This window comes from Chiloscyllium plagiosum, unplaced genomic scaffold, assembly GCF_037043375.1.
Source record: "Chiloscyllium plagiosum isolate Xiang-an unplaced genomic scaffold, Cpla_swu_hap1 HiC_scaffold_27, whole genome shotgun sequence".
Classification (NCBI taxonomy): Eukaryota; Metazoa; Chordata; class Chondrichthyes; order Orectolobiformes; family Hemiscylliidae; genus Chiloscyllium; species Chiloscyllium plagiosum.
The window spans coordinates 26,964,985-26,990,040 of NW_028270165.1; positions in this window are offsets into that span (position 1 = coordinate 26,964,985).

Below are 25,056 nucleotides of genomic sequence, written 5' to 3' on the forward strand. Positions count from 1 at the left end.
AAATTGAAGAAACGTGATGAGCAAAAGTCGTTTGTTGAGGGAGAACATCAGTGAATCAAGAAAGTGCAAAGTACCAGCAATACATTACCTGGAACTCCGACAGCAGCAATGACCGGATAGTAAATGGAAAACACCAAACCTCTTACAATACTATGCATTTTTCATCAGAAGTTCTGAGCGCTTTCTCCAATTCAATGTAAACATTCTCATTATTATACCTTACGACTGACTCTAGAGAGGCAATTAGATTGTTTAGTACACTAATTTAATTAAAGCTGGTGCTAAAAATGTTGACCAGTGCAGCTGTTGCCGAGTTACTTGTTTTTAATTTGTCTCCCTCATGGAATCTGAGAAGTCTCCAAAGGTTAATACAAAAAGTGTTATCTTTGGACCTTGGAAACTGAACATTACTTATTGTCTTTGCCATTCCTCTCTGGGATCGAAAGTGAGGTAAATGGACTTTTGTGGAATGTCAGAAAGACAGAAAGATAGAGATAGAGGCACGATAAGGTACAGCAACATGGATAGAGACTGTGAAAGAGAATAATTATCACGACACAGTTAAAAACAAGGGGTCGGCCATATTGCAGAAGATGCTACCCCCGCCCCCAATGCAGAAACTCTGATCTCAACAGCAATGCAAGTCATATATCATTTGTGAAGAAAAGTCAACCAATAAACTATCGGATGCATAATCAATAACACAAATAGCCTAACATCACAGATGTTAGCAGCTGGAAAAGAAAGTTTGGAAGAGCTACAATGGTATTCAGATGAGGAGATGAGCGTTTCTGCAGCCTCAAGTGCAAATCTGGAAGGCTCTTTGGCCTGTGTATTGTCCGATTCAAAACATCTTTCGTAGACCTTCTGATAATTGAACTTATGATGTCAGAAAACAAAATAAACAGTCATTCAAATTGTTCGCAAGTTGGGTTTGGGAAAGCAACAGATGACATTCTCAAATCTAAAAGGAAAATTGCAAAATAAGTTAAGAAGCCTAACGTTAGTGTCCAACTGAAAGAAAAAATATGTGAGATAGCAACAAGAATACACTATGCAAGCAAGACACGCGGATAAAGATACAAAGATGAAGAAAAAGATGAGGAATTAAGAGTTCACAGCTATGGAGACCACAAATTCATTGAGGGGCTACATGGTGCCATAGGCCTAAGACATTTGTCAACAGTTCGATTTCAAGGTCGAGGAAGGGTGCCTTAGAGGGAATCACAAGGTGTGATTTGCACAAGTGCTTTGAAAGCAGAAGAAAAAAATATAAGCTCGCAATAAGATAATAAATATACCTTAAGACCTGATGGCACTCTCTGCTAAGATTAGCATCACACTTGATATGAAGATTTAAATTGATGACCCTGCCTTGCTCTTCTTGTCTTTCCATTTCCCGAGGCATCAAAATATAAGTGTCGTGTTGACAATTGTATTCAAAGATGGTTGATGCACAACATTCCGGGATACACATTCCCAAAGCTTTTTTAAGTTAAACTTTTTTTTTTCTAGTCTCAGTCGTAAATTATCGCCAATGATGCCGGGATATGGTATAATGGCAATGTTTTCAGTCCTTGAGTAGTTCAATCTATATATCAGTGGCAACCTATAAATTACATGGACGATATTCTATGATCCAAATAGAGCACCGTTCACAACTCTAACCAGCAGAAGCCGGAGACTCTACAGCTCAGTCATTCGGAGCAGAACATAGAACAGAGAACATTACAGTGATGTTGCACCGACGTGTGGAACCCCTTTATCTTAGGCTATTCCATTTTCATCCATATGTTTATCTAACGATCATTTAAAAGCCCTTAAAGTTGTCGAGCCGACTACTATTGCAAGCAGTGTGTTCCACGCCCCTAATACTCTATGTGTAAAGAAACGACTTCTGACATCTGTCCGATATCACCCCGCAATTTAAAGCTATATCATCTCGTGCTTGCCATCACCATCCGATGAGAAAGACTCCCACTGTACACCCTGTCTGACCCTCTGATTGTCTATTATATCTCAATTAATTCACCTCTGAACCTTCTTCTCTCTAATGACAACAGTTTCTAGTCCCTCAGCCTTTCCGCCAAAGACCTTCCCTCCATACCAAGCAGCATCCTAGTAAATCTCCTCTCAACCCTTTCCATAGCTTCCACATCCTTCCAATAATGTGCTGGCCAGAACTGTACACAATACTCCAAGCTCGGCTGCACCAGAGGTTTTGTACAGCTACAGCACGACCCCGTGGCTTCGAAACTCAATCCCGCTACTATTAAAAGCTAACACACCATATGTCTTCTTAACAACCCAATCAAACTGTGCGTGCAACTTTCAAGGATCGATGCACATGGACACGAAGATCACTCTGTACATCCATACTACGAAGAGTCTTAACATGAGACCAGTACTCTTTATTACTTTTGCTCCGTCTAAAGCGAATCACCTCACACTTCTCCGTATGAAACTCAATTTACCACCTCTCAGTCCAGCTCTGCAGCTGATCTATGTCCCTCTGTAACATGTAACATCCTTCAGAACTATCCACAGCTCCACCGACCTTAGTGTCATCCACACATTTACTAAGTAGGCAGAGTCCATTGAAAACAAACATGTGAGGTCCAATACTTCCTCAGTTGAAGACATTTTCAGGCCCAGTAACCTTCATCTGAAATGTCTGTAAATCATTTATGTCTTTCGTTCAACAACAGAGGACAACTGTGTGCTGTCTTCGAGATGCTGTATCAACAATTCCAGGTATCACTGAAGCATGGTATCAAACACTGATGTTCAATTCCTCCGGAAATCTAATGTATGATGCGTATTCCTGATTACACACTGCTCTGCTTACTAAAAATGTTTGTGACTTGTCAAAAAGAACACGTAGATCTTATTCTTGTCTTTCCTTGTCTGATTAAGTATTAATTGTTTTCCATTCTTCCGAAACAAATGAAAATTTTCACATTTTCTCACATTATTTACCGTCATCCAGAACTTTTCACATTCATTTAGCCTATTTATTGCGGTCTGCATTCTTGTTATGTCATTTTATGCACGATGCTTTCCTGCCTACCTTTATTTCCTCAGCCAACGTAACCTTGATATCTTCGTTTCCCTCACCTGAAATTGATGCAAACTTTAATTGTAAATTGTAGAAATTAGAATGCCCAGCACTGACCTCTGTAGGACCACGATCAGCAACTACTGCCAATCTGAAAAAAGGCAAGTATATGCATTTGTTTAAAATGTTGCAATCAACCAATCTTTTATCTATGTTTGCATGTTTAACACTCATACAATAACCTCCTAATAAATGGTTCATTAAAGGAAATGGTATTTCAGCTTCGATTCAAAAAGAATGAGTTAGAGACAGAGACCAAACTGCTAAACACATTTCGGAGAATTTCAACAAAATGCAAGGAAGTAACTTAAAACAAATGAAAGGAAACAGCAAAGCAGAGAGAAACCCAGCACCCGGTGCGAAAAAATGCAAATGCAATTGATATTCCACAAATATGAACTTGTGATTAGGTAGAAAAAAACCCAAAGCAAAGTAATGAGTATGAGAGAAACTATAACGAACAAATTCAAAAACATATTGGACGTAATTAACAGGTCTGCAAGGAGTAAAACTCACATTGTACAGATATTCACACTGTGTGTCTTCAAACATTTTTGTGAGTGTAAATGATTACCAGTTCCCTTGTGCTTGCTGCATGAGTTATTTTGTCATTCAATCTTCCCTCTATCCCACCCTTTCAAAGGCCTACCGTTTTATTACTTTCCCAAAACCCAGGTACTGCGATTTCGAAATCTGTTGCTTTACGACGTTTTCCTCTAATGTGTTCACACGTCCTGATATAAAAAAAAATTGTCACCAATGTAAAAACCTAAATTTTTCTCGTTTCCAGCCAACATTGTTTCTACCTCAGATTCCCTACCATTGAAATGTTCTCCATTTACATAACGTATACCAGGGCTCATAACAAATCGTGCAATCAACACAGCATCATGATGCCACTCGGTCCTGATGTGCCATGTTGTGTCTGAGTACACATTCTAAATATCTGGCACCTGGGTACAAACAGATTTTTTTTAAGTTTCGGGCAGGCAATGGCATGGTTATATTATCACTAAACTATTTATTCAAAAACTCAGAGAACGTTGTGGCGACTAGGATTCGAATACAGCCAAGGCAGTATTCCTGGAATTTGAATTCAGTCAGCAAAAAAAAGTCTAAAATTAAATTTCTATTGATTAATGTAACACCATTGTCTATTATTGGAAAATCCATCAGACACATTAATGTCTATCAGGGAATCAAATGTGCTATCCTCATCTGGTCTGGTTTTTGAATTTGCATGGCAAGTTTTACAGTTCAAGGGCAACTAGGGATGGCCAGTAAATACTGGCAAACCAGTGAAACCCTGTTCCCATAATCAAAAATACCGGTATTGAATCTATCACGAATGGGAGTCAGAAACAGCCAACATATCGGTGCATTTGTAATGCTAAATAGATGGTACTGCAGACAGTGATTTGACTTTCACCTCCTTTAGAAAATGAGGCAAAGTTACTTTTTCGAATCTATTTAAACGTTCCTTCAGAACCTTTCCACATGAGATGCATTGGTCTCGAAATATTGAAACTGCTTCTCTCTCCACAGAAGATTCCAGAACTGTGGAGTTGCTTCAGCAATTTCAGTTTACATTTCAAACTTCGGGCATATTTAGCAATTTTTCTTACAAGTTCCTGGAAAAGTTGTGGCCCTTTTTTCACAGTTCGTAGTGAAGCATGATGGCTTCCGTGGATGTTAAACTGCAGCTGCTTGTATGCAGTGAAACGGAAATTTGGTGGACCAGCACAACACATTCAAAGCTCGATAAATAGAAAATGGTTGGCAGAAATTTATCTGTGGATATTTATTACCTTGGCTTTAAAAATCAAACTGAAATATCTAATTCAGAAGGAGATTTCTGCTAGTGGCAAGTAAATCTGCAGTAAGATGATGGACATGAGCACGGTTTATCAGTCTCAATGCAGTAAAACATCGGCCACATCCACTTCAGAATAACCTCTATCGTGTTGTATGGCAGTACCACCATGCTAAATAGCGTAGACTTCGAACTGATCTAGCATCTTAAGATTGGGCATCCATGAGGCGCTGTGGCCATCAGCAGCAGCAGAAATGTACTTCAGCACAATCTGTAAACTCGTGGCCTGGCTTATACCCAACTCAAACATTTACCATCAAGCTGGGGGATTAACACTGGTCAATGGAGACTGACGGAGGGCGTGCCAGTCGTAGCATTAGGCATAACTAAAAGTGAGGTGTTAACCTAGTGAAGCTCCCAAAGTACACTAATTGCATGCCAAACTTAGAAACAGCAATTGAGAGACAGGGCTATGTAATCCGACAACCAATGGATCAAATCTAAGCGCTGCAGTCCTTCCACATCCAGTTGCCCAATGGTGGTGGAGAATTAAATAACTCATTGGAGGACAAAGGTTACAATATCCCCATTCTCCATGATGGAGGAGCCCAGCATATTGGTGCAAAAGATAAGGCTGAAGCTTTCGCAACAGTCTTCACTCAGAAGTGCTGACTGGATAATCTGTCTTGGGCTCCTCCATTGGTCCCAAGCATCAGAGATACCAGTCTCCAGCCAATTCGATTCATGCCACGTGATATCAAGAAATAGTTGGAGGCAATGGCTACTGCAGAGGCAATGGGCCCTGAAAACATTCTGTCAATATTACTGAAAACATGTGCTCCAGAATTTGCCGCTCCATAACTAAGCTCTTCCAGTATAGTTGCAGTACTGATATCTACCCGACAATGAAGAAAACTGCCCAGGTATGCCCTCTGCACAAAAAGCCGGGCAGGTCCAACCGAGCCAATTACCACACAATTAGTCAACTAGCTATCATCAGTAAAGTGATTGAGGTGGTCATCAGCAGTGCTGTCAAGCAACAGTTGCTCAACAGCTGCTATCTCAGTTACTCTCAGTTTGGGTTTCACCAGGGTCACTCAGCTCCTGATCCCTTCACAAACTTGCTTCAGATATAGACAAAACAGCTGAATTTCAGAGGTGAGGTGATCGTGGCAGCCCTTGACATCAAGGCTGCATTTGACTGAGTATGGCAACAAAGAGCTCTGGAAAAACTGGAATCAATGGACATCAGTGGGTGGACACTGTGCTGATTAGAGCTATGCCTGGCACAAAGAAAGATGGTTGTGGTTGTGGAGGGTCAGCATTTTAGCAGGAGTCCCTTAGGGTAGTTTTCTAGGCCCAATTCCTAAGCATCTGTTTCCCCCTGCTCCCCAACTACTCGTGCATCTGTCCAGACGCAACTTAAATTTCTCTACCGTGCCTGCCTTTACTACCTCTGCTGTCAACGCGCTCCAGGCAAATACCACCGTCTGTGTAAAGTACTTGCCGCGTGCATACCCCTTAAACCTTTCACCTCTCACCTTGAACGCATCACCTCTTGTTATTGAATCCCTCATCCTGGGAAAAAGCTTATCTCTATCAACCCTGTCTATACCCTTCATGATTTCGTTGATCTCAATCAAGAACCCCCTCCATGTTCTTTTTTCTAATGAAAATAATCCTAACTTACTCAACCTCTCTTCATACCTAGCACCTTCCATACTAGGCGACATCCTTGTAAACCTTATCTGCACCGTTGCTAAAGTATCCACATCTTTTTGGCAATGTGGTGACCAGAACAGTACGTAGTATTCTAAATGTGGCTGAACCAATGTCTTGTACAAGTTCCCACTCAGGGAACGAAGATGTCCTGCCCTTCTACAACCACTACTTTCTTCTCATTTCTTACTGAATCAAACGCACAGAACAGCTCAGTGCGAGTTGAGGATGCATACCTGAGCAGGAAATGTTACTCAAGGAACTGGTCAAGAATAAGTCTAGATGCCTTTTGAGGGAGTGCAATATAAAAATGTCCAGTGAGAGATCACAAAACACTGATAAAACGATGGTGGTGGTAGGCGGGTCATGGTGATAATATAGGTGCTACACATGAGCATGCATGTTACATCTGACCAATCTCAACTGTTCTTTTATAGCAGCACACAGGACGGACTGGTCTCTTTATGTGCAGGAAGATCTATTCATTTCCTGTTTGTATGTGGTTTGGTCCACTGGATTTATTCCTCAGATGAGGCAGGTGGCTGAGGAGGAAAGGTTCGGTGGAAGGAGTTTGCTCTCTCTGCGATAACGATAAAACAAAACGGGTGGACATTCACAATCATTGTTTCCCTTTCAACCTATTGGAAAATTCACAGATTAAATTAGATATCCTACAGTATGGAAACAGGCCCTTTGGCCCTACACGTCCACACTGACCCTCCGAAGACTAACCCAGCGAGACCCAATCTCCTACCCTATATTTTCCCCTGACTAATGCAGCTAACATTATGGGCAATTTAGCATGGCCAATTTACCCTAACCTGCATATCTTTGGACTGTAGGAGAAAACCGGAGCACCCAGAGGAAACCCACACAGACACAGGGAGAATGTGAAATTTCCACACAGGCAGTCACCCGAGGCTGCTATCAAACCCGGAACCGTGGTGCTGCGAGGCATCAGCGCTAAACACTGAACCATGAAGATTCAAGCAAAGCAACTGCATGTTCTGTTCTCAGTAAGATTGCGTGGAAAACAGTCCCCATATTGCCGGGGACTGCAGGGGTTCTCCACAGATGGAATTGAATCAAGCAAAGTCTCTGCTTTTTTTTCATCCTGACAGGAGGATAGAGGAACGTCGAGATAATATGCTAAGCAGGGCAAGCAGGAAGGGTGTGGCATTGAAACTGATTAAATTGGAGCTATCACGAAATAACACAGTCATGATGATTACAATGATCAGCTGCACTGATGTAATTATGTAATAATTTTATTTGAGCTGTATTGAGAGCGAGCCCTGTTCACTAGAACTTTCCAGTTCATTGTCGAGGTCTCTTGACCACTGTATCCCATTTTGCATGGTTTTAAACCAGTGCATGCCCAATTCAAGTTCAGTCATGCATGAATTTCCCTCAACTGATTCTGTTCAATAACTGAACATGAACAAAACGAGCTACCTGTGTTGAGAAATTGGCATACACTATTCTGTCAATATACTCACTTCTAGTCAGATGACATTTCGCCTCCAGATGAAAACAATTCTGAAATTACGGAGGGCTGAAATTACCAGACACACAAATTAGAAGACAAATACTGAAGTTTACATTTTAACAATCGATTTCAAATTAAGTGTCCGATGTGACATGGAGAAGAAAATTCAAAGTTGACAATACGTATATACTATGTTAGACTTCCTTAATTTGTCTTATGAAATATACTAACCAATCGGTTGAAGGGATAGTTCAGCCGTTTTTTTTTTAACTCGGCTCTGAATTCCTTCTGTGTCCCAGCATAAATAAACGGGTCAATTCAAGAGCTCAATAATGGAAGCATAAATCCGCTTTGATGGAGAATAAATGTGGAATAACTAGCATTAGATCCTGAGGAATCAGCAATACTTGCAATTTGTACATGTGACATTGTTGCAAAACATAATAAATTGAATAGAATAAAACTACCCGATATGACAAACAGTAAAATAATGGATTATTTTTCCTACTTCTCCGTCGCTGAATCATTCTGATTCCCTTCATTACTCTGAGTCCGCAGGCTTCTCCGAATTTTCTTGGCCACCAGAATGTCTGACAGTCAGAACATTGAACAGTAAAATCAGAATGAATGAGAGAAAAGGGTTTAACATAGATCCAGTCCAGTCGTATGTGATCCGTACCAGTGATATACAATATCATAATTGGATGCTGTAAGACCCGTGTATGTCATTAATTATGTACCTAAGTTTGAATTGAAAAAAATCGGAAAATATTTTTTCGCGCAGATAAGTGCAATCACGATTCCTATCACCCGAAGAACTATTTTCCGGTTACAATACCATTTTTTCAGCTTCTGACAGGAAATAGTCACAAATCGATGAAATGTGATGACAGCTGATAAGCAGGCCGAACTGTGATGGAAATGATATTTAACACAGCACGGAAGCTGGACATTGGTGTAATAGACAGGAAACTGAATGGGAATTCGTTTTAATATTACAGTCATGACCATGATCAAGAAATCTGTCACTGCCATCGACATCAGGTAGTAAATGATGCGCCCAGAAAATCCACATTTTCTTCGAGAGCGGAGCATGATCACGGACACGTTAGCCAATGGGTAGAGAGAGTACACACGTCATTCGACTCCTTGAAAAAAATCAAATGGTTCTTACGAACTTTATTGCATTGCAAACTTATCTGAATTTGCAAATTATTTTGTATGTTTCAGGCAACTTTTTTTAACAAAAATAGTTTAACATAGTTATTAAGATTTCAAAATATAACCAGCTGAATGGTACAACAACATAAAATGATTCAGTTCACAGAACAGATGGCAAGATAATGTGTTCCACCTGCACTGTAGTAAAGAATCTACAACACAAACAACAGCTAAGCTAAGGTGAAAATTGATCATTAAACTAGGTTTAGAAAAAAAGGTAATAAAATGTGCTGAAACTGACTCTGCCATGAGTTTGCTTTACAGATACAGTCATTAGTCTAAAATAATTCATTTTGGACATTTCGACAAATAACATGCTCAAAACATCCTTATTCAGAGGAACGAAATGCATTCTGTTTTCTTACCACAGACCTGCCAGACATGCTGATCATCATTGCCTATTTCTGTAATTGCTTGAGCAGCATGCACAATTAGTTTGCCTGTGATTTAGCCGAGTCAATATTTGAAAAGAAGGTTTGGAAACTCCCAGTTCGACAATTAACAAAGTTATGGACCAGGCTAGTCCCCGTCAAAGCATTTTAAGAAATCCTAAACCTTTCTTGTGGTTTTAAGCAGGAGTAAATCGGATATTCGAGGAGAGATGCAATTGGTCAAACTATGTATTTTCAAATGTCTTAGCATTCATTTAAAAGATGACTGAATGAAACACAAGTAAAAGAGAATGGAATAACAAATAACTTTAACTATTCAAAAACCTAATAGGCTACACCATGTTTATGATGCTGTTCCGAATACCTGTAAGAGTCCCCATAAACACCCCTTGGCAGAAACCTTAAAACAAAACACAGGGACTTATGAGACATATGTCAGAGAGGAAGGATCAGAGTGGATGGGCTTTCTTGGATCCAGCAGTTTCAAAACATATCTGAGTATGTTCAATGAATAACCAGACCACCAAAACCAAATCAGAGAGGACTTCAGCTGGGAGAATTGCCACGTACCATTACATTATAGAAGTGTTTTTTTTTTAACTTAACAGCCTTTTGCCTGAGGCAGTACCTGTTAGCTATAATCAAATTGGCCCGAAAACCTATCGCAAGCCAAACCTTCCGAAATCGCTACTTTTATGACCTCTCTGGAAAAAAAAAACCTAAGGAGAGCATAAACATTTTAAACGAGCAGCCTCACCACAACAATCAAGTGAAAGTTTTCATTGTCAGTCAGAACTAATGAAATTGGCGTGTGATTAGGGCTCGGTTGGCTGTCTCTCCTGAAAGGTTGCACTGCTCCACTGCATAAAGACCTTCTCCGAAAAGAAAATACACATTATGCCAGCTTGGACATTCAAACAAAGAGTGTTGCCTTGTACATGTGGGTTTCCACGGAATATTGTGATTCAGTCAATGTGGAAAATTCAGTCAAGATGAATGCAGTTTGGCACATTGCTAAATGTGAAATGCAGACTATAATATTTATTATTTATATATTGAAGTGGAATTCGATGATAAATCAGCCAAACTTAGAAACTGAAAACAGAAACACAGTGCTGTATCTGTTTGTGGCAAATATCAGCCATCAAATAAAGGGTAAGTATGATTTTGTTTATCTATGTTTGAAGAATTCAGTGGTGAATTATGTTTCTTCAATAAATCCATTCATTGAATATCCATTGGTAAATATTGATATGTTAAATTAGTGGTGTCTGATACTTGTGTCATTGGTTCCTCCAGTAGTACCGTGCAATTTACTATAATCTACAAATTTTGCGATGTTACATTTTGCTCCCTCTTCCAAATAATTGACATATATTGTGAATAGCTGGGATCCGAGCACTAATCCCTCTGGCACGCTACTAGTTACTGCTTGCCAAATTGAAAGTAACCCATTAACACCTACGTTTTGTTCTCTCTCTGCCAAACAGTTTCCTATCCATCTCAATATACTTGCCTCAATCCCATGCGCTTTAATTTTGCATAATAATCTCTTCGGCCAGATTTTCTCAAATGCTTTCCGAAATTCCAAATATACGATGCCTCTCCCTTGGCAAGTTGACTAGCTACATCTTCATAGAATTGCAACAGATTTGTCAAGTATTATTTCCCCTTTGTAAATCCATGCAGACTCTGATCTTGCTACTGCTTTCTAAATGCTCTATTATGAAGACCTTGATAATATATTCGAGAATATCCCCCACTATCGATGTTAGGCTTAATAGTCAATCATTTTAAGGTTCCTCTCTGCCTCCATTTTTGAATATTGGAGTGGCATTAGCTACTTTCTAATGTGCAAGGACTGTTCCAGAGTCTATAGAATCCTTGAAGATGAACATGAATGCATCCACTATTTCTAGAAACATGTCCATACATATGGTGGAATGTACATTTTCGGCCCTGCGATTGATCTACTTTCAATCCCAACAAATTTCCCAGTACCATTTCTCTCCTAAGGTAGATCTCCATAACTTCAATCTTCTTTCTAAACGTTGCATTGTCCAAAATTTCTTTTACAGTATCTGATTTCTGTCCTATTTTGTGAAGACAGAACCAAAGTATATATTCAGTTGCTCAAACATTTCTTTGACTCCTATTTCACATTCCCCTGTTTCTGTCTGCATGGGACCTATATGTCTTCAACAAAGTCTTTCTCTTCTTGTACCTCTGGAAGCTCTTAGTGTTCGTCTTTATGTTCCCTGAAGGCTAACCATCATATTACTTTTTCTTTCCTGTCGTAATCAATCTTTTGCTCCTTCGTTGCTGTTTTCTGAACAGTTCCCAATCCTCGGACCTACTATTTTTTCTTGGCCAATCTGTATGCTTCATCCTTGGATTGGATAGTAAATCTAATTGCCTTTGGAAGTCATTAATTTGACGACTTGCCCATTTTACTTTTATGCCAGACAGGAATAAACAGTTGTTGCAGTTCCCCAATGCGTTTCTGAATGTATGCCATTGCCACTGCCACGCCTTTAACTAACTCGCTCTTATTTATCCAGGCCAAGTGACGTCGCATATCTTTATAGTTTCCTTTATTAAGATTCAGCACCCTAGTTTCAGATCAAATACCTTACTCTCCCTCTTGATTTAAAAATAACTCTGTCATTTTATGGTCGCTCATCAACAAGTGGTCTTGCACATCGAGATTGGCAATGATTCCTTTCTCATTACCCAGTCTAAACATTTTGATGGTCACATTCTGCCAGGCAGCAAGAGGGCCGTTCTGACGTTTCAACATTTTGTATTTCACATCAGAGCACCTCGAACCTCACACAGAATGTTGCAGGAGCGTTCGTGTTGAGCTGCCCTTCGCAAATAGAAATCAAGCATGCTGATTCAAATTTTGTCCATTCAGGAATGTATGTAGAACTAGCCCTGCATAGGACGGAGGCTATCACTTTGTGATTGTCAACACTGAATGCAAGAGATGTGACTTGAAATAAAACAAATTTCATGTGGGAATGTTGACAGAACTGCACATGTCAAATCTGCATGTAGCTTCGTTGAGCCAATGGTATGCCAAGTAGGTATAACTATGCTGATCAATTTAAGTCCACAATAACTTTAATGTTAATAGCTCTGAAAAGGCTATCCCTGAATTTACCATGATGAATCGCTTTTTACCAAATTGATTATAGGTGTGCTACATTGAACCTGAATCTTGCTATATGAAATTTCATTGTAGTGAAACTACATCAAAGGACATGAAGTGAGTTACACTGATTGCATTTTAAACAAATCCGTATGACTTAGATTTTACTGACTCGTTCTTGACCGATTCGCATAGTACTTGAATAGTCAACCTCAAGGCAGAACAGTAATAGGACTTGCCAAATTTTCCTCAAAACCTTTGTTGTTCTTAGAACAGTCACGAGGTGAATGATACGAACTGCCTGAGCGTTCAGGCAGTAATCGGTTGTTTTTCATATGATATAAATGAATGAAACTAATCATCATTTAACCTCTGGGTTTATCACTTTAGATTATTGTCTGACCGATGTAAAAAACATTCAATCCCATTCAGTCAAAAACGCTGGCCAAGCAGCAAATGTATCATCTGGTCATTGCAACAATGTTAATGAAGGAAAAATTAAATTAAGCTAAGCAATTACGTCCCCGGAGACTGATATGCACGTGTAGCCATTTTTGAATGTAATTAAGTTTCGATGTTCCTTGGCAAGTGCTCAGAACATCAGTCAGAAATGAATAAAATGCAGGAGGTCTGCTATTTGGCATTCACTATCTGGTATGTGCAGCCGTCAGTCTTCCAGAGAAAATGGTACTAGTTTAAACCACAGAGTTATTTTTTCAGCTGTATAAATTTTCCAGTTTTAAGGAAAATGCTGAACCACTTCACAAATATTTTCTATCCTAATCAGTAGGGCATACTGCTCCACTTTGAGATTGTGATGTGTTCCGTTTAATGCGTACACATTTTTGCAATTTTTACTGACTGTGTTAATGGCAATATTAGTACAAATAAATTGTAATTTGTTATCACTGTGGCAATTCAATTCAATTCAATTGTATTATGAGTAATACTATTCTAAATGAATTACCTGTCAGTCTGTATCTTGTAATGATAGAACCATTGTTTCATCTGCTGTTGAATTCTCATGATATTGTCATATTTAAGACAATGTTCCTTTTGGTTATTTCCACACTTCTCCTGACGTCCTAAAGATTTACTGCACAGGTGTTTTTTAAAGAAGGGGAAACACTATGAATCATTTCTAGAATTAGAGAGTCATACAGACTTAAAACATGGGAATAGGCCCTTCAACATAACATGCACATGCCACTAAGGTAACACAATTTCAGTGTTTGGCAGCATATGCTCCCAAATCTGTCAAAAGAGAAATCGACGGTTAAACAAAGAGAAATGTCAATGGCTGCAAAATTTAAGGAATTGCGAACACTGCATATTGATGTGGTATAAAAACTTACCTGGAAAGAAATCACTGCAATTCAACTTGCTATAAGAGCAGTGACCAGGGCCAAAAGATCCGTTGCCTCCATAGTAAGAAGACAGTATGTGACATATCTAGATAGAAAACATCTTTTTAAAGACACGTCCACCATCATTGCTAGGTTAATTACAATAGAAAGAGATACAAAGAACAAAACGGGAATCCGATGGTTATTGTTTTAAAAATCAATCAACATTTCCAGGACTTTGCATAACATTAAATACTTCATATTTGAATCTACGTTGGAAGAAATTCCTTTACAATGATCAATTGCGTGCTATACTCTCACATTTCACTATATTTATAATAAAGCATTTCGATACCATTAGAAAGTAAAGTATGCCAACAAGACTTGTTAGAGAGGGAAATGACATAAACAATTCAAATGTCAATAAATTGCATCAGCAAAGAAATAAAGAAAATATTAAAACAAGATAACTGTAAATAAGCCAGCATAAAGTTCAGAAATGAAGGAAGAAGCATTTCCTTTCAAATACCTATTCTTTGAAAAAGTCAGCATTTGTCTTCCTCATAAATATTGTGAAGAAAATGAGAATGAATTTGCTTTTTGCAATTTCAAAGAGGACGAAACTTGATAAACGTCTGATCATTTCTCATCCACCTGAATGCATGACGATATACATTTCTTCATCAAGACATATTTTTTTAAGATAGTTACATACTGGGATACACTCAGGTTCTTCTTCATTTTGATGCAACTGTTTCAGATTTTCATCTTTCTGCTGCAATTCAGTAAATTTATCTGAACGGAAAATATTTACTTTGTACTCCATATGTTCTTGTTCTTCTTCTTCAACCATTTGATCAAACATGGCCTCTGAAAATTGTACTTTGTAATCTTTGTCTTTGTTATTTGATTTTTGCTGCTGATTTAGTCTGTGCCTTTGTGACCTGGTAATCACATCATCAGGCAACATCCTGAAACACCTCAGTTGCCCGAATTTCTACTGGATTTTCAACCATGGTAGGAAGTACGCCTAACTGTGATCCAGCCATTTCGTTACCAAGGACGTTACCCTGGAATTTAGAGTCTCTCCTGTACTCCTACCAACACTTAGAGTCATACATTCCGACAGCACGGAGACAGGAACCCGGTGCGACAACCTCAAGGGACCCCACCTGCTGGCGTGACATTACAGATTTTTTTACAGAAACTCAGCATCCACGGACCAGTCAAACCAGGAACATTCCATGTCACAACGGACGTTTCAACACTCTGCACCGTGATCCCCCAGGAGAATGGCATCACTGCAAAAGCCTCGGTTCTTAACACCCTCAACTGTCAAGTTCCAGACGCCATGCACTTCAACCGCAACCACGTTGTCTTCACCTTCAACAACCAGTTCTTCATCCAGACACACGGAATAGCCATGGCGACCAATTTGCACTCCATTAGGCCAACACTTTCATGCACAACTACGAGCAAGACGTCTTTTTTTTGCGCAGGACAGACCAATCTATACACCAGATACATCCTTTCCACTCTTGGCAAGGAACCACCGAAACAACTACATAGCAATATCAACAAGTTTCATCCCACCATCAGGCTTACTATGAACTACTCTTCAGAATCAGTCTGTCTTCGACACTCATATCTCTATCAAGGACGGACACATCCATTAACGCACTCTGCTACAAGCCCACAGATTACCTCACGAAGCTGTACTTCGCTCGCTTCCACCCTAAATATGTTAAATAAGCCATCTCCTTCGTCATGTAGTACTTTCCCAATCCTGTGCAACTACGTCATGTTCTTCACAGCCTTCAACATGTCTATGATAATGATGAGCATCTCACGAAGATCATTGTTACGCTTCCATAGCTTGCTCTCAACCTCCAAACATTAATAGACCACTGTCTGCAGAAAACTACTCAGCCTTCACGGCAACATCGACCACAACATCACACAACCCTGCCATGGCAACCACTGCAAAACGTATCAGAGCATCGACAGGGTTATTTCAATTACACGTGGAAACACCATCCATCACTCACATACTCATGTGATACTCATGTGACTCGGCCAATGTAAGTTGCATGCAACGACGGCCCAAGGCACGGTACATTGCCAAGACCATGCAAATGCTATAGCAATGAATAAATGGACACTGCACAACAATTGCCAGACAGGAATGTTTCCTCCCAGTTGGGGAACACTTCAGCAGTCAAGGACATTCAGCCTCCAATTTCCGGGTATGCATATTCCAAGGCAGCCTTCGAGATTCACAACAACGCAGAATGAACGAGTAGAAACTTATAGCAAAGTTCCATACCCCCCATGAAGACGGCCTCAGTGGTGATCTTGGGTTCATGTGACCCCACCACACTGTTCTGTGTCTGTAAAATGTCCCTTACTATCCTGTTTTAACACCATCACCTTGATAACTGGCGATGATCGCTCTATCTTAATTAGTTTTTACAGTTTTGGATTAGTTATGACATTGGTTAGACCCTCAGGATATGACGATTATGCCCATTATGTTGCTGCAGTCCTTTGGTTTGTCTCCAGCACCACTTATTTTTACTTTTTGCATTTACCTCTCTGCCTCATTCATTCGGATTAGGATCATCCCTTCACTTTCTATTCAGCTGCTGGCACTTTATTTACAAAACTGACACTCTTGATTACCTGCAGAGACCAGTTATTCTGTCTGTCGACACCCCACTCATAGCATTTGCATGATTTTTTGCTCTCTCTTCCCATTGATCTCTTTGCCGATAAATTCTGTGCCTGTGCGCTTATCTTTCACTTCACCCGATGAAGGTGAAATGCTTCAAAAGCTTTTGATTTCAAATAAACATGTTGGCGTATAACTTGTATCATCTGATTTCTGACCGCCCCCGTATAACTGCCAACTTCAGAAGTTCAATCTCTCTCTGTTTCTGTTTTTTTTTCTCCTCCCTCTTCCTGATTTTTTTTCTCAAACTTTCTCTCTTCCTCTCCTCTCTTTTTTTTCCTTCTGCTAGGGATATCCTTCCCTCGTTTTTTCGTCTGCTTTTAATCATATTCAAGCTTCCATTTCTTTTTTTTTCATTTACAAGCAGCTTCATTTGCAAATGAATTTTATCTATTTACAAAGTTGCTGATGGCATTTCTGGTAGTCATAAAAGTCGAGACACTGCTGTAATTTCCTGCCGGTTTTGCACAGAAAAAGGCAATCCCCACCTCCAGCTGGTTTTCCCATTCCAACAATTTCGCCGTGTTCACTTCTTCCACCCCTAAAAGACTCTTGGTAACCGAAATAGCCATTAATGCACAAGGCATTCCCTGTTTAAACAAACCAAATTCAACCCCCGAACAACAGACACTAGTATTATGACTGGGCCAAAACAATCAAAACATTCTTAAGCAGGGAGCCCAGTTCATAAGGTTGCAATTTATTTCGATAAGTGTACAATGGAAATTACCCGGGTTAGGTTAGCGAGGTTGACTACCAGGTTTAAAGCAGACAAAACAAAATTCACAAAATTATACAATGAAACACGAATCACAACGAAGAACACCCTACAGAACTCACTCTATCCAAACTAGACTTAAGGATGCTGTTCCGAATATACACAACAGTCCCAATAAGCAAAGTCCTTTAAAAACCAGTACAAATGAAAAACATGCTTGATGTTAGAAGAGAGAGAGAGTATATATATATAGACAGAGAGAGAGAGAGAGAGAGAAATAGAGAGAGAGAGACAGAGTGTGTGTGAATGTGTGTGTGTGCCAACCAGTACTGGAATGAATTAAACTGCTCAGCTCAGCTAGAGAGCTGACCACTCCCCTTTCATTCTACTGGTCACTTCTAAAACATAACCACTTTGGCCTGAAGTCTCACCTGTTAAAATATAAACAAAAAGGCCTCTCAATGCCTGTTAATCTCTGTACCAAACCAGTCTGATCAGAGTTGGCCGGATTTATTACCCCCGGAAAAGGAAAATCAAGAGCAGAGTACCCTTGAGCCAAGGAACAGTTTTTTAGGGGAAAAAAGACTAGCTTTGTGACACTAGTGCCTACCACTCACTGCCTTTGACTCCAGTATTGCTAATCCCAAACTGGAATTAGAGAGTTTGATCCCGAAAACAGGACTCAATTTTCTATAGACCTAACCAGACCCTCTCAAAATGTTTACGAAGGTAGCCTAGACCCTTAAATACCCTTATTTTAAAGGCAGGCAACTTGCAAAACCACTCGTCATTTAGCAAAACACAATCTATTTCAACACTACAGTTAAAATGCAAACAAAAGAAAGAGGAATTCAGTGTGGCTTAAATCTATAGGAAAACTTCACTGAATAATAGATACAGAAACAATTCCTAATTTACTCTTCCAATATAGTAGCATCCCATAAACACACCGCTTGGCAAAAAGGAAAATTCAGGCACAAATTCTCAAATTCAGTTCTCCAATCCAGGCGGACAAAGTACCAACAGAAAATTTAGAGAGAATATCGGCCAAGACACATTTACTGAAGCTTCCAAATCAGTTGAGAACCCCACAGCGACTGATCGTACTGAAAAAGCAAAATCTAGAAATCCTGATCTGTGAGAGCGACCCACTCCCAGTCAGGCTGTTAACCAAGAACTCAAAGTTTCCCATGCTGTTTACATTGCCCCAGACTGCTATTCACAGTGCCTTTTAATTAGTCTTCGAAACAGAAAGAACAATATAGCCCCTTAAAGCCCTAGAATCGCTACACGGGTTAATAGTAAACAGAATAAAGAAAATGTCAAATCATTCCAAACGTTTTTTCATGAAATGTGAATTTGCTATGTGATTCTCACTCTATTTGCCAGGCTTGAAGAGAGAGGGATCAGCTTTTATGTCTGACCAATTTAATAGATCTTTCCTGTCTGGATATGGATGCCCATGACTCCTCTACTAAGGGTTAACTGTTGGTAGTCTGGTTGATGTGCAACCTAGTTGTTGGTTGTTAAACGTTGCATAATTTGTGCATTTTGTCTCCTGGAACTCCACGTATGAAAATGCTTTGAATGTAGTTCATACTTTGCGAATGTACTGTGATTTGAAAGTATGCTCTGTGCCTACATCCGTGTGGAACACATTTGGTTAGTATAGTATAATGTCATTTTAAGCCTATAGCAGTGCTGTATCAGTAACATCTACAACAAAATGTAGATTTAAAATTTCGTTCTCAAAACATGGTAAAAGATTGCCTCGTGGAATTGGCTGCATGTTATTTTAGTTCATTGAAAAATTAAAATTACATCAAAAGACATATTTTATTTGGTCTTTCCTCAAATTAGTGTCCTGTCTCGGTTGTGCTTGGATCAAGAAAAGAATTTAGGGTAAATTTTAACTTCAGAAACTTTGTGTCTCAAGGGCAGGTTGATGTTGTTAATATCCATCGAAGTCCCCAGAGCAATGAGATTAATTTGGAAAAGAAATAAATAACAGGTAAGATGCAATTCTCCCTCAAAGTGAATGCATTTTCGATCGGAGAAAGGGAGTGTGAAGTTGAATTGGGCAAGAGCCCTCAATGCTCTGGTGGGAAGTTGAGGGAAAGATCGATGTCCAAGGTGAAAAGCAACATTAACTGTAGAGAAGTGGAAATTGCAAATATACTGGAGAACATTACATGAATGACGGCTATGCATGGGGAGAGAATTTAATGGAAGTCTACACTATGCTCAAGATGACCAATCTACAGAGAATGGATCAATTGATGAAACTGGGTCCGTGCTAACTGAACAAAGTCTGATGATGTAGACTCGTGCATACCCAACAGAAACCTGCTAAACGATCTTTTCACAAAAATGTAACAGAGTACTGTGAACACTGGAAAACGGACTCTCAACAAAACAAGTAGGTTCTGACACCACTCAGCACTGATATTTCAAGTGCTTATTATGTTTATTTTTAACAAAACGCAATGGCGCCAAAGTGGACCAAATCATTTTGGAAATAGGCGACTTCGATTTGGGCATATGCACATGAAAACAAATGTCTCTGAACAGACTTCATTTCAACTCAAAATGCCAGCATAAAGAGCAGCAACTGTTCTGCATTAAAATAACGCAATGCTGCTCAGGTGGAATTATCGACAAAGTATCTACATTTGTTGATATACTCCTGCCCACCATAATTGTTATCAGCAAACTGGACAAATCAACAGAGGCATAAGCTTGTGAAACAACTTTGTTTATAATGAAATTAATTGACCTGAATTGCATTTGTTCATTGTAAATAAAACGGTGCTGAACTTGACCTTTCCTTACTGAACTACAACCGATCACATTGATCAGAGCGGATTACAATAAATCCCCTACATTATAAATCGAGAATGTGATCGGCTTGATGTAAAGCAGACATACACACTGTTGTTTTGGTGCCTGACAGAAAAACTCATACAATGTAACCACCTTGAGAAGTATCTTTCCCCACTTTCATTATGATAACAATAACACCCACAGTGATGTACTCAAACATCACGGACACAGGCCCTTTGTTCCAACTAGTCTATAACAACCATAATCCCAAACTAAACAAGTCCTACCGACCTGTGATTGGTCCATATCCCTCCAAACAATTTTTACTCATTGACTTAACTAATTTTTTCCTGTCTGTTTAAACTGTAACCGCATCCAACACTTCCTCAGGAAGTTCATTCTAAACATAAAACACTGCCTGTGTTTAAAAGATAACCTCATCATTTTTGAACATATTTTTTCCTCTCACATTAAAAATGTTTCCGCTGGTCTTGAAATTCCCCGCCCTATGGTAAAGACACCTGCCATCCAACTTATCTGTACCTCTTATTATTTTATAAACCTCGATAATTTCACCCCTCAATGTCCCATGCTCCAGTGAGAAATGTGTCAGCCTATCTCGTCCTTCTTTACAACTCTCCATTCCCACCATCCTCCTGGCAAATTTCTTCTGAATGCTCTCCATGCTAATAATATCCTTCTTATAACATGGCGATCAGAACTGATTACAGCGCTCCAGAAAAGGCCTCACCATCTTCTACAAACTCGATTCAACGTCCTAACTCCGACACTCAACGATCTGAGGAATGAAGGCGAGCTGAACGCCTTCTTAACCAACCTATCTATGCATGATGCAGACTTCAAAGAAATTTGTACCTGAACCCCTAGGTCGCTCTGCTCTACAACACCACCCAAGGTCCTCCTTTTAATATTATAAGTTCTGCTCTTGTTTATTTTATGAAAACGCCATATCGCGCATTTATCCAAATTAAACTCCATCTTTCGAGTCTTCAGCCCTTTGAACCAGTTGGTCAGTATCTCTTTGTAATAATAGATAAGTTTCGTCAAGGTCCACTATACCATCAATTTTGGTGTCATCCACAAGCTTACAAACCATGCCTTCTATATTCTCATCGCAATCAATTATGTAAATGACAAACAAGTGATTCTGAAAATTTGCCATGAACACTTGACATTACCATACTTCACTGCACTCATGCATAATCAACACAGAGACGATATGTCAATGTAGGTACACAGTCTCAGAAAGTTTTACAATCACTTTATTTGTGATTAACTTTCACATGGATCAAATCAAGATCAGGAGGGAGAATTTACGTTTGCTTTACTCTGCGACACTCTTGCGCCTCCTCTTTAATACATTTTACTGTTATCACTTTGCTCTACATTGAAGGGCTAAGCATGTTAATTCTTGATGTATGATGTTCTGTTACAACAAGACAGATTGTCGATAATTTAATATAAAAATACAAAACTCATTATGATGGTATTGGAGACCATCTGAGTTTCACATTAGATCCGCTCAGACCAAAGAAGAAGACTTCATGACCAATTCAATTGCAAAGTTGAGTCAAAGTTAAGTAGCTGTGTTAATCTGTTAGAAATGCGGTCATCAATGTAAAAAATCAAAACATGCAATTAACTCCCAAGAGACTGACACGCATTATAAATAGATCCAACATGTATTTCTAAACAGAATGCATCCAGATTTTCTGACAGAAATGCACGCAGTACCAACAGGTCTGGTGTTTGCCATTTATTACCCTGTCCTCGCAGCTATTGGCGTTCCAGGTAAAGTATAAAAATTAGTTAATAGGTATTAAGGTAATCGATTAACTCATCAGTGTTCTGATTCTTATGAAGCAGTGGTAGTATCCCTAACCCTGGACTGAGAGACTCTCATTCAATTGCCACTTGTTCCAGAGGCGTGCCCTAATATCTCTGAATAGGTTGATTACAAAAATAAGTTAAACAAACCCTGCTACTTCACAATGTCATTTTTTTCGCTCATTCAAAGGAATAATTTCAACACTTTTGCAAATTGTTCTCCTTTTTTGTACAAAGTTAGTCCTCTCTTTTAACTGGTACATTTTAGAATTTCTTTTTTTTTAATCAGAGCATTTTAACTTAATTAGTGTACTGCATTCAAGGTCGAATGTGATCTTAACGACTGCACGATTTAGTTGCTTTACCCTAATCGTTTCATGCTATAAATGCAAAACGTTTTTGGTATTTGTACTCTGCGATTCTTTCTCAATCTATTTCCATGGTGCTTTGCCCAAAGGCATTCACTTGCATCATTCGCAGTTGGCATTAATTCTGTGCCTGCAGTGCACCAGCTTTTTTTTTCTCGCTTAACTCTGCTTTTCCACTACCTTTCACATTCAGGGATAGCGTGAGAATGCAGTTTCTAGGTGTACATGAGACGGAGCAGGAATCAAGCATACGCTGTCAGTTTTAGTATGAGCCATGACCTGAACAAGTGAGAGAATCTGTCACCTATCAAAATGTAATGGCAACGTAAATGTAGTTTGAGTTTGTTCATTACAATAGTAATTTGGGTGAAGTGTCACACTGTTGTTGCACCAAGGAAAACGATTAGCTAGTTGAGTGCATGGCACATTTGCAACAAATATAAACGTCTGGGTTCATCATCTGTAGTTACCATGGAATGACGCTTAAATATTTAATGAGTTAAAATGTAATCAGAAAGGAGTACGTCCAGTGAGGAATCAAGACAGTGCTTGATGCAATGAGGAGAAGGGCATCATTAAAGTACAACATTCAACCTGTGTCAACTAATACGAAGTGACCGTATGGCCCTTGTAGTGATTCGAAATTCTGTTGGTGATTAAAATTAAAATGAAAGAGTGAAGTTAGAAAACCCGACTGAACTTAAAATCATTACAATAGCAGAGTGAAATGTTCCATAGGAGGACACTTCTAAATGTGAGTGGAAAGATTCCTTGGATGAGGCTTTCTGCGAGAGATGTGTACACCTGTGCACATGCATTGTTCTTTACTAAAGGCTTTAAGGATAAATCAGCAAGTATCAGCAAATCCAAAAAATCTTTGCACTGGGATTTATTTTTTGCAGTGATGAAAACACATAAGTTAACAGTCAAATGGACAAATGTAGTTTCAATGTGACAGTACTGATTTTACTAAAGTCCCATTCATGTGAACTCGTATTTCATCTCTTTCTTTGCCATGATAATGGTAGTTATTGATCAGTTTCTTGGATGGATTGTTCTTTTAAACAGTTTATTTCTGAGCCAAGTGTTGCATTATGATCAACTTTAGGGCCTCATAACTTTACAAGGGTGTGGAAGATTTAGAATGCATGTTGAACGTATTTGTAGTAGTTTCACGTATATGAGACTTTCTGTGGCAGACGTCGTTTATAGAAACTGATGTTTGTCGTCCTGGAGATTAAAGAGGAACTGATCCAAATCTTGTTCGTAAAATTGACAACAAGGAGAGTTATTGGCAGAGCTGGTTTAAATAGATACTTCGTATTGACAGATGAGTCAAAATTATAGGATACAAAGTTAATGTGTTTACTTAAGAAGAAGAGATCACGTTGAAGCACCTTTCTATTCAATGGCTGGTTAGGATGCTAAATGTCATACCTGAGACCATAGTGGTGTCAAACATATTCAGAGTAATTTCAAAAATCACAAATAATTGAGTAACTGAAATCAATGCTATGCGATGTATATGGTAACTGGTATCACATGAATTGATTGCATTCAAACTCCCAATAGCAGGGCTGACTGACAAACCGCTTTAGATTAGAGTGGTGCTGGAAAAGCATAGCAGGTCAGGCAAAGTCGGAGGAGCAGGAAAATCGACATTTCCGGCAAAAGCCCTTCATCAGCATCAGAGGCAGGGTGCCTACAGTGGAGAGATAAATGAGATGGGGATGGGGTGGGAAGAAAGTAGCATAGTGTACAATAGGTGAATGGGGGTGGGAATGGAGGTGATAGGTCAGAGAGGAGGGTGGAGTGGATAGGTGGAAAGAAAGTTAGGCAGGTAGGACAGGTCATGAGGGCGGAGCTGAACTGGAAGGCTGGAGCTGGGGTAAGGTGGGGGAATGGGAAATGCGGAAACTGGTGAAATCTACATTGATGCCATGGGGTTGAAGTGTTCCAAGGCAGAGGATGAGGCGTTCTTCGTCCAGGCGTCGGATGGGGAGGAAGCGGCGGTGAAGGAGGCCCAGGAACTGCATGTCCTCGGCAGAGTTGGAGGGGGAGTTGAAATGTTGGACAACAGGGCGGTAAGGTTGATTGGTGCGGGTATCATTCCCCCACCCTCCTCTCTGACCTATCACATCCATCCCCACCCCCATTTACCTATTGTACTCTATGCTACTTTCTCCCCAGCCCCACCCCCTCTCATTTATTGCCTGACCTGCTGTGCTTTTCCAGCACCACTCTAATCTAGACTCTGGTTTCCAGCATCTGCAGTCCTTGTTTTTACCCTGACAAACCGCTTTGTTCACTACAATC